This window comes from Sminthopsis crassicaudata, chromosome 3, assembly GCF_048593235.1.
Source record: "Sminthopsis crassicaudata isolate SCR6 chromosome 3, ASM4859323v1, whole genome shotgun sequence".
Taxonomy (NCBI): domain Eukaryota; kingdom Metazoa; phylum Chordata; class Mammalia; order Dasyuromorphia; family Dasyuridae; genus Sminthopsis; species Sminthopsis crassicaudata.
The window spans coordinates 33,797,468-33,809,531 of record NC_133619.1 but is presented as its reverse complement, the minus strand read 5'-3'; the positions used below and the strand labels follow the sequence as shown (position 1 = coordinate 33,809,531).

At 40.2% G+C, this 12,064-nt stretch overlaps 1 pseudogene; it reads right to left on the bottom strand.

Moving 5' to 3' along the window:
• Positions 1-225: 225 nt before the first annotated feature.
• LOC141564808 (mortality factor 4-like protein 1 pseudogene) lies at positions 226-2,379 on the bottom strand (annotated as a pseudogene).
• Between the last annotated feature and the right edge of the window lie 9,685 nt (positions 2,380-12,064).

Sequence of the window (12,064 nt, the reverse complement as noted above, 5' to 3'; positions counted from 1 at the left end):
CATGGTTGTCCTTGTTTGTACTGAAACCACCAAACAACGCAGGAGATGATGCTTGTCCCGAACAGTGGGTACTTTCCGCAGGATGTGAGTAATAAGACACGTCTCCGTTTATAACTTAATAAAGATAACAAAACACGTCTCGTTTATTTCTTTTTAATAATTCGTGACAAAGATTATTGCTTTTAAATAAAAGTCGTGCTTTTAAATAAATCAGACAACCAGTATTAAATGTGGCCATTTTCAATGAAAAGATTTATTTCAAGACTTTTTAAAAATCAGATGCTAAAATTAGCAACTTTCCAAGAACGCAGCAGCTGGTCAAGGATAGTCAATAGCTGCAGGTAGTCAACTCCTATCTTGTGAGGAGCTTTACAATCAAAGGGATTGTACAACTACAAACACAAGTCGTCCTTTTCTGGCCCTCTGATAACAGAGAGAGGGCGGGCCCACCGCGGTGGTTCCATTTCAGAGGCGGCTTCCTTCCGCACCCAGCCTGAAACCCAAGGCCGCTGCACAGCCGGGTTCCCCCGCCCCCGCCGTGCTCCCGATTCTTGCGTCCTAAGCCCCACATTATACGAGCAGGTGAGTCCCAATCAGCTAGCCTTTACTGCACCCCCAATCGCCCCTGCCCGCGGCATCCTCACTCGGCCCTCTCCGGGTACTCGGGGGGCGCCTCCCCGTAGTCCCCCACGCTGAAGAGGGCCCCGCAGTTCTCAGCCAGGTAGCCAACAAAGTCATGCAGGTGGCCGAGCAGCAGGGACAGGCTGTGGTCGTCTAGGGGCGTGTAGGCCAGCATGGCCCCGATGCGCACGAAGAGGCGCAGCAGGTGCGGCGCGCCGTAGATCTGCGACATGCTGGCGTCGGGGTGCTGGGCCAGCATCTGCGCGTACTGCGGCCGCTCGAACTTGTACAGCAGCTGCGTGCCCAGCATCACGTTGAAGTACTCCTTGATGCCGGCCACCACCTCTACCACTGCGAACGCCTTCTCTTCCGCCGTGCCTGGGACCGTCCTAGAGCGCGCGTAGTCCTCCAGGATGGCGTCCACGTTCTTGCGCGCCGGCAGGGAGAAGAGCTGATTGTGCTTCGTCACCAGCTCCCAGTCGTCCACGAGCCACGGCTTCAGCTCCTCGGGGATGTCCACCTTCACGTCGGGTCTCACGCCAGCAGCAGCACGGCTCTCGGCAGCGGCCGCCTCGGCGCGGGCGCGCTTGCGGCGGGTGGCCGGGGTGGTCGTGCACAGCTGGCTCGGGCCGGCGCCCTCGCCGGCGCCCAGGGTCTCGGGCGCGGGGCCACGCTGCTGCAGGCCGGGCGTCTTCCTGGCACGGAGACCCCCGCGCCCCTTCTTGCCGGGTGGCAGCTGGGCCTGGTGCGCCACCAGCAGCTCGCGCTGCCGCCGCACGTTGGTCTCCGAGTACTCGAAGACGCGGCTCGCGGGGACCCACTCGTCCCAGTTCTTGTTCCAGCCCGTGTAGTGGATCAGGTAGGTGAGGGAGCCGGCCTCGGCTTCGGTGGCCGCCCCGCAAGCCGCCTCCGCCACGCGCACGCACTTAGCCTCATACAGCAGCGAGCCGTGCAGTGACAGCACCTGGTCGCCCACGCGGAATGGGGGCTTTGGGGCGCCCGCTTCCGCCTCCAGCTGCCCCAGGGTCTGGGCCGCCAGGGCTCCGGCCTCGAGCTGGGCGGCCTCCGAGGGGCCAGCCTGGGTCTCGAATGGGTCTTCGAGGAGCCTCGTCTGGAGCTGGAAGCCTGAGGAGGGCTCCTGCTTGGACTGGGACTCAGACTGGGACTGGGACTCGGACTGGGACTGGGAGGAGAGCCCGGACTGGGGCTCCACCTCCGAGGTTCCTTCCTCCTGGGGCCGGATCGTGGCCGGGTCCTCCAAGGTGCTAGCCTGGGACTGGAGCGGGGCTGGACTCTCGGGGCCACCTGCTTGGGACTGGGGCTGGGGCTGAGACTGGGGCTGGGACTCGGGTTGGGGTTGGGGCTGGGGCTGGGACTCTGATTGGGACTGGGGTTGGGACTCGGTTTGGGGTTGGATCTCAATCTCGGAGCTCCCTACCAGGGCCTGGGCCTCTTGAGATGGGACCTCGGGGCCACCTGCCTGGGATTTCCGAGAGGCTTTGGGAGACATCGGGGCAAGCAGGGGGCAGAGCTTGGCACACCAACAGCAACCACGGAGCACAATCAATCAGGGTTAGGGTCAGGGTCAGGATCACAGCTATAGCACAGCCTTGCTTCTCTAGGTCTGGAACAGCTTTCTTGATCTGGATCCAAACTGCTATCACCCGCCTTCCCTTCACTGGCTCCACCGGGTACCCGGAGGAGATCTGGAACAATTGTCTACAGCACACGAGGTTCCCAGAGCACGAGGCTCTGCTAACTGCCCCAAGGCTTATAACGCAAGTGACTGGCTAGCTCCACCCCCCTTTCAGCCAATGGCAAAGCAGCAACAACGCGTAGCGCCCCACCGCAGCCTTAGCCCAACTCCTTCACTGAGCTTCACCAAGCTTCTTCCCAAGTTGGGCACTTTTTTTAGTTGATCTCGAAGGAGATGGAAGCTCGGAGGCTTGCAACGTGACTCCTGCAGTGCCCTCAATAACCCGGAGAGAAAGAGTTTTTGCTCTCTTCGCTCCTTTCTCATTTTTTGCAATTCCCCACTCTTTAAGTTCACCCCAAATTACAAGTGAAATAGACCCAGATGTCAAATTACTTCCTATTATATTATTCCTTTTATAATAGTTATGTTATAATAATATGTTTTAATATAAATGCTTTGTATTAGTAGGGCCAGAAGATAAGCTCCTTGTGGATTGGGGCTGTGGTTTTCATCAAATCAACACGCACATATTAAGCACTGGCAATACAAAGGAAAGCAGAGACACACTTCACCCCACCCCCCAGTCCCTGCCTGGCAAACCGTAGGTGTTTAATACATGCTTGTGTGAAAGATTCATCACGGGGCATGCTAAGCTTTTAGCGTAAGTTGATCCAGCATCACTGACCCGGCCACCTTCCATCCCTCCCCCATAGTGGTGTGCCTGTGCAGCTTCTCAAAACCCAAGCCACAGCCCTTCTCCCAACTCCCATCCTCCATCCTGGCATTCTAGGTTACATCCAACTACTGTTGAGGCTTAGGGGGCACTCTTCATCCTGTCACCCCCCCTACACTCCTCACCTATTACGCAAGCACCATCCTTCTACCTCAGCTTTGAGGTTTGCCAGCGAAGCTTGGGTGAATATTTTTGATATGAAAAAAAGTGAGCTTCATTTTGTGAAGGAGGCAGCTTAGTAAAGTTTTACTGAGGGGCTGCTCCTGAGGCGACGGGTGCATTTTTGTATTTGTATTATATGGCATGGTGTCTCATCTCCCACACACCACCTCCTGCCGAGGGCCTCATGAACTCAAGTAACCCTCATCCCCATCAGTAGGGTCATCATCATCATCTAAAACTATACAGACATGCACCATATATATATATATATATATATATATATATATATATATATATATATATATATATATATATATATATATGGTGCATGTCTGCATGTCTGTATAGTTTTAGATGATATATGTGTGTGTTTGTGTGTGTGTGTGTGTGTGTGTGTAAAGATATATATGTTTTAAAACGATCTTAAGGAAATCGTTCAGATTTATAGGGTAATGACCCAGAGTTACAGCTAGTGTCACAGGCAGCTTCTTATTGCAATAGAATACACACATAATGCACACATGTGTACCAACATGTGTATATATTTGTGCATATGTGTGTATATATCTATATCTATCTATCTATCTATCTATACGTATATATTTTCAAAAAAAGATATTATAAAGTTGAGGAACCTCGAGGTTCAGAGATTTATATGGTAATGGCCCAGGGTTATAGCTACTGTCAGAGGTAATCTCTTATTGCAACAGAAAGCACTGTTTTTGGAGTATCTCCTTGTTGACTTTCTGTGTGAGTGACCTTGGAAGTCACGTGCTCATATCTCCAACTCTGTTTCCTCACATGTAAATCTAAAGCATATCTAAAGATATCTAAAGTCTCGTTTATTTGAAAGTCTGTTGTCCTGTTTGCTGGGATCTGAATTTAGATTTCTGTATTCATCACTCTTCTTAGAAAGTCTTTGCAGCCTTAACCCTTTGCCCCCCATGGAATGCTATTTTGGACAAAGAAGATTGCAATTTGCACCTGTGAAAGATTTGAACTAAGGGAACCGGGGGAAAGCATAAAGGAGGTTGAGGGTGGTGACCAGGAAACAAAAAGGGACAAGATAAGGGTCACCCATTGCTTTAAGAGACATTCCTTGCATTTGGGTAGCATCCATACCACCAAGCTGCTCGATGTAACATAAATCAGCTTTAGGAGGGCATTTCTTAGCATAGTTTGCTGCTGTCCTAATTTTTTTCCAAATAACATGGTGTAGCCAATTCTGTTTCACTTATTAAAAGGATCTTTTGAGTCTTGAAGAAATGAGGGTAGAGAGCAGGAAATAGGAAGTAGATCCCATATATTCAATGTAAGTGCCAACATAATTTTAACTATGAATCTTGTGCACCTGGGATAGTACAACTATGAGAAGATCAAGAAACAGCCATTAAACTTTTAAATCAACTTTTTAAATCTAAAGCAACAGCCCTGATGAAATCACTGTTGGCAAAATAAGCAAATGGATCTAAGAGAAGGGGATCATTTGGGAGGGGAAGTAGGACAACTATGATATTTAATCAATTTTTCTTGCTACCTATATGTAATGGGTGCTGGTAAATATTTTAACATTTTGCTTGGGAAGAAAGAAAAGTGTATTTAGAACACTTTAATATGCATTACATACAATAATATTTCCTTCATTTTCTTAAATCTGGCTAATAAGATAAATTAAGTCCTGATTTGTAATATTTGCTGATTTCTGTGGTATAAATGTTTCCACTGAAAATTTAACATTCACTTCTCTGTTGCAGCTGACTCCCTCACAACCCTTGCCTGTATATCAAGTTCTGTTGGTTCTTCAGTACTAAAAGATTGCAAATCTTATCATCACCTATTAAATTTGATGTCCTGGATAAAATCCTACCCTAGTTACAGTTTTTCATTCGATGCTTCTGCTGTTCCTTTCCCTGGATTTCTGGAAGGAATTGAAACTAATTTGTTAATCTGTTTAACAGAATTTTAAAGATATCTTTCATAGAGGAGAGGGAGAGTGATTGGAACTGTTATTTATAATATGGAAATATTTCCTAGAATGCAGTTTACCCCAAACTGAGTCTTAAATATATACTTGGAGCACTGAGACAGTAGCTTGATGTGGATAACATAGCTGTTCTGTTAGAGGTGGGATCTGAACCCATTTTTCCTGATCTTGAGACTCACATTTTGTCTAGAAGCTAAAAATGATCACTAATATATGTATAGTACAAAAGCTGGATGAAAATAATGTATTAGACCATGGACCTACATAACATTGTCTTTTACCTTAATTACTGAAAGCCTTTTGAGTCTCCCTCTTTCCAAATTAAAAAAAAAAAAAACATTAGCTGGTTTGTTGTCTCTAGGCTGTTGAATAAAGTAATTTTCATCTTGTTATGACATATTTTAAAACATCCCATGTAGGTTTTTTGTCAGATTTTTAAATCATAAGCAGAGTCAGAAGCCTTCTTGAGTTGTACTATGGAGTCTTTGTTGGCTATTTAGAGTTCTTTTACTTTCTTAAAATTCCATACCATTCTCCTTTCCACCAGGGACTCCTAAATTATAGTATTCCGAGTTCATTGCCAATCTTCTTCTGATCATTTCCAAAGAATAACTGAAAACTCATTGACATGCATTGCTATAGGCTACTTTTGGACTCATGGTAGTACTGTAGAAACAGAACATCTTAGACCATTCCTCTGGGGTCTTTATAAATCTCCTGAGTTCCTGGGGTGTGCTTTGAATTAAATAGTCTAAGTAAGCACTGAAGAAGGAAGTGCTGATGTGGGAGATAGGACATGAAACTTCCTTTTAATAATCTTTCCTTGCTTCTCATCTCCCATCTCCAAGAATCAGGCTAGTTTTGCTCTTTCCTCATTCTTCGAACCGCCTTTCCCAACCATGCAAATACAACCCAACAAATATTAAATTCCACTTATGTGCGTGGCTAGATGTTAAACAATTTGCCCCCTTTCATTTAGTAGGTTATTATTTGTTAGGCACACAGGAAACCCTTAATCTTTTGAATCTATGGGAGCACAGAGGATGACATCAACCCTTTCGTTTTGTTAATTTCCCATATCTCATGTATATCAGGATCCTATTTCCATGAGAAGATCTCTACAGTGTCATTATCAACAATGAAAATTAGATTGTCATTTCTTGTAAGATCAGAGATTTTCAGAGAGTAACTATGGGGAATTAGAACTGAAAAATAATGGAAAAGCCTGCACTTGGGAAATCTTGAGGTTATAAGATTAAGTTTATGTTGAAGCAAAAGAACATGGCAAGTGGCTCTTGTTTGTTTATGTTTGGAATATCGTTTTACTTTGAATAGCCTCTCCTAAATCTGCCTTGACCTTTTCTTTGCAAAAGCCTTTAAGGCTCACCTAACTCCATCCCAAAGTACCTACAGATTCAGGGCACTTTCTTTAAGGCTTTGATTTAATAATCATTTTGATTATTAAGCACAAAAATTTTACCAACTGTGTAACGTGATTTCACACTTCTTCTGCCCCAGCCATTTTTCATAGAGCAAAAATTACTTATTTTCATTGCCAGTATTCCCAAGCTACTCAGACTTGGGAGTTACTAATTTCAGGTAGAAAACCAATATTTTATGGGTGGCATATTGAAGGAAATAGAGAGGAATTAAAAAGTTATTCTGAAAAATCAGTGGATTTCAGGAAAAATAGAAAGTGCATAAGTGAAGTTTCTTAGAAATTTCCCATGATTGCACAATTGTTCTTGAATACTTCCAATGATCCATAAAATTTTTCTTTACATTGACTCAAATTCTGCCAATCTGACTTTCATTAATTAATCCAGGTTTTACCCTCTAATGCCAAGAAAAAGTTTAGTCCATTCCCCATAATAACCCTTAAAATATTTGAAGGCAATTCTTCAGGTCTCCTCAGGCTGCTCTTCTGTAAGCCTAATATCCCCAATTCATTCAGAGTAGCTCATAAACTCGTTTGACTTATAGTTGCAGATTCATATCGTCTTACAATGTAATCATTCCTTACACTTCAGAACATTAAAATGAACAACATGCGTTCACAAATATCAGATTGGATCCTTAAAGATTTTGATCATTCTTATCTATTTAATAGGGAAACAAACTGAAGGTGAGAGCTATTGAGTGACATATCCAGTATTAAATGGCACGTGAGTTGCAGAATCAGGACTAGGTCCTTGAAATTAGAAACTTTTTCATCTTTGATCTTGTTTCCCCACTTAAAGCATAGTGCCATGTTATGTGATAATACACACCTATTGAATGAAATTCTGCTTCCAGTCCAATGTTCTTTCCCCTGTGTCCTATAAGCTTTCATGTTTTAAAAGGGGAACAAGCATCAATATGTAAACTGCAACTCTCAATGTCAAACTTTTAAAATGTTTAAATGATAAACCTGCTAAGACATGGTCCTTTGGGAATTACCAAAAACAGGATAAAGAGGAATATCTCAACTCTGAAACAATTCAATACCCTAAGTAAGTTGAAGGTGATGTGTTTAGGAAACCTCAGAGGATCAGGAAATAATTAAGACAAGTAAATTATCAGTATATAAAGTAAATCATAAAGCCACCAGAATTTTAAATGAGCAACTTAAAAATAGCAAGTGAACAAAATCACATTAAAAAATATAAGGTGCCTAAAATATCTAGGTATCAATCATCTAAGACATAGTCTATATTTATATAAATAGAATTATAAAACACTCTGTACAAGAGACAAATAATTGGATGATTATTCATTGTTTATGGTTGGACCATACCATACCATTATAATAAAAATTATGTTATTGCCTAAATTTATAAATTTAGTTTTAAACCAATTAACCTGTCAAAGGGTTATTTATAGAACTAAATAAATACCAAAATACATTTGAAGAGACAAAAGGGAAAATATGAAAAAAAAAAAAGTAGAAATAAAGTAAGAATGGCATTTCCAGGTCTCAAAATGTTATAAAACAGTAATCTGTAATAAATCTGTTATCTTTTTGAAAATAGAAATGTAGATAAGTCGAAATAATTAGATAAGTCCAAGTACATAAATTACTTAAGAAGTGCCCCATTTTTCATGAGAGCTGCTAACAAAAACTTGAATCAGGTTTTAAAAAAATAAGTAACCAAAAGATTAAAAAAAAAAGTCAAATCATCAAAAAAACAAACTAGAGAAAAATGGAAGTATCTTTCACAAATATAAGTAGGGAGAAAATCAAGAAATAGAAATTACAAAAAAACAATTTTAATTACATGAAAATAAAACAAAAAGCTTTTTGTATGCATGAACAAAATTTCTGAAGCCAAAATAGAAGAGAAATTATCAAATATCTCTGATAAGGATCTGTATCCAGGATATATGGATATATAGGAAATGAATATTTACAAAAGGACATGAAAAAGAATCACAAATTGTTAACATTTATCAGCAAAATTATTCTTACTGACAATTTCTTAATAATTTTAATCTTTATTACAGAAATGCTATTAAACAGCTCTTGTACTTTCATTTTCTTTGCAATAAATTGATGACAAAATATTATATGAATGTCCTAGTATTGTGCCTTGGAAAAACAAAAAACAAACAAAAAATTTATATGAATCAGTGCAAAATGAAGCAAAATTAAAACAAAATTCATAATGACAAAAATGTCAATTGAAAGGATAGTGAAGTGAAACTAAAAACTATATGTGCACACAAAAATATGTTGTGAAAGTATGTCATTAAAAAGTTTTTAAAAGAAAAAAAAACCTCCATAGTTCCATACGAATGTTTCTTATTAGTCCCTTTTGCTACATATTTATCCACTTCACACCCACTCATTGTGGATATATTTCCTTCTCTCTGTTAGCTCTTAATTAATCATTGCATTTGGCTGGTAGTGGTTAGATTATCTTCTCTATGATTCCCAGAGCTATATATCCAGCCTTAATTTTTAATCTCCAAATACTGAACACTTTAAATTGGACATTTCAGAGACATCTCAAAGTGCACAGATCCAAAACAGAGTTCTGGTGGTTCTTCCAAACCCAAGCCTGTCTCAGACTTCTCTATTGGTATTAATATCCCCACACCTAGCTGTCCAGATTTGTAACTTTTATGTATCTTCCATTCTTCTCTCTTCCACTTCCCATGAACCCAATTTCTTGTGAAATCTTGTAATATTTTTTCCTCTACAATATTTCTTATATCCTCCTCTCTGTTCTTACTCAGCCACCACTTTAGTTCAGTTTTTTTTTTTTCTTTTTTTTTTCCAGGACACTTAGAATAGCTTTCTAATTAAATTCTACTTTAAACCTAAACTACTAGAGCCAGCCCTCTCAGGCTAACTTCAATCTACTCTGTATTTTTATTTGCCTAATTATTTACAGTTTATCCCCCATTTTGATGGGAGCTCCTTTATGGATGGGATCATTTTTGCTTTTGCTTTTTATAACCAGAACTTAGATGGTGTCTGGCATTTGATTCAAAGTATATTAAGTTGTTGCATATAATGTAGAATGGATGCTTGTTTAGGTGGTAGTTTCAACTCTGAGATTCTATGATTTTATGATCTGGTAAGATTTGAACATTAAGCTGAGATTTTTTTTCCTATGTGCGTATCATAATTGTATTTTCCATTTCCCATGACAGCTCCCCTGTAGATTCACTTGTGTGGGGCTGAGCTAACAATCTGCTGGAAATCTTTAGGCATTCTGAACATGAAGGGAATTTGAATGAGATACATGTGTCACATAGGGAGCATTTTTTCCTTAACAATTCCTTTCAAACCTTCTTTTCTTGTTTAGGTATAGACAGGTGTGGAATATTCTTCTTGTTCCTTGCAACCAGGGAGACCTGGATTTGAATTCCAGGATTGATATGTACTGGTTATTTGACTTTGTATGTCATTGCCCTCTGAGTTTTAGTTCCATGTCTATAAAATGATAATATTCACATTGTATACTTCACAGAGTTGTTTGGAAAGTGCTTCATAAACACTGTAGAAATGTGAGTTATTTATAGCTCAACTTATATTCCTTTCTAGGTAACATATTTGTATGCAACAGGATCAATGTTTTAAAACAAATCATTAATATTTTTGAAAGATGGTTCCACTATGCAAATATTCAAGTGGGTTCAGAGATCACAATTTTTCCAAATAAATTTTTACCTAAATAATTTCTTGGTTGAGTACATTAAATATTTGAGAAAAGTGGGAAGGCACTGGAGCAAGGACATTTTAATATGAACCTGTCAGCTTGCCATCTTCATGGGGGTTTATTTATCATAGTGTTTATCAAAATGGCACTCCTTCATATCACCTCTTCACAAAGAAGATGTCTGTCTATCACTGTCAGTTTTCTATAGGGATTATCCATCATTTTTGCAGAAAGTTAAATCCTTCATTCCACAGGTTCCAAATGTGTCGAGCTCAATTGAGATAAGTCTGTTTTATGAAAAGGAATTTGAGAATGAACAGATATTGTCCTGCACAGCAAGCTTCAGCTCTTATGACTAAAACTTTATTTTTTAGTTAATTTTTGTTTGTTTGTTTTTTTGGCCATGAGAAAATGATTTGGGTCACAATCTATCATTTTTAGGCCTCAACTCTAAAGAGATTTATTAACATATTTAGTTGATACCACTTGGTTCAGGAAGGAGCAATTGAATCTCTTAGACAAGTGGAATAGGAAAAAACACACACGGTCCAGTCAGTAAGTAGTTGGAGCCTGAAGACATTGCCATATGGGAAGTGAATGAGCCACGGAAAACAGACGGCTCCCCTCCTATCACTGAGAATATTCCATCTGGTACAAGGGGGATGAAGGTTAGTGGGTCACTGTGGGGCAATGTGAAATTATCTTTGCCTATTTTGTCTGGATTTTTACTATTGCTCTTAGTAGTAGTAAATGTTCATCAGCATTTTTCCCCTTAGCAATAAAATTTTCTTTAAGTAGTAAGGGTTTTTTTTCCCCTCACAATGATAGTTAACCTCACCCATCCAAAATAATTTTTTTCCAAATATGGTTCCTTACATTGAAACAGAATTTAATGTCTAAGCTTGAAAAGTAGAAATTAATCTTTTTAAAATATTCAGATTAGGTACTATTAAATGTTGATCTATGATTTTTATTGGTCATGTGGTATGTTTTCTTTATACCACCATGTTTTATTGTAATTTGGAGATATCTATAAATTGTAACCTACTAAAATTTTGGAAAAGAAATATCATAATTTTCTCCCTCTGGGAATACACAAATTATTCAAAACATAATTGTTGAAAAAACATCACTGGAGTCAATCTGAATTTTTTATGATGATCATCATTGGACTGTCGGTAATGGTTATGGATCAATAAGGCCTTGGAAACCAGATGGAGATTTGCTTGACTTCGTAGTGGAGTGGAATCCTGGAAGCAAACCAAAGAAATAGACATTAGAAAATAAATACTTCAGGAAAGAATTTGAGTATTAAAATATATGTATTTTAAAGAGATAATCAGAGTGTTAACATTTGTTGAGTTTATCCAGTCAAGGTTTGGATTTGACATTTGATGATGATGTTGTTGATGTTGTTGGTGATGGTGGTGATGATGTTGGTGATGTGCTCTTAGTGATGGTGTTGTGGTTGATGCTGGTGGTAGTAGAGGTGGTGATGGTGATGTTAGTGGTGATGATGGCATTGGTGTTGTTGGTGGGGTGGTGATAGTGTTGTTAGTTATGGTTTTGGTGGTGATAGTGTTGGTGGTGTTGTGGATGGTGATAATGGTGATGATGATGATGGTGATGATGTTGTTGGTGGTGATGGTGTGTTGGTGGTGGTAATGTTAGTGATGTGGTGGGTAGTGATGATGGTGGTGATGTTGTTGGTGTTGATGATC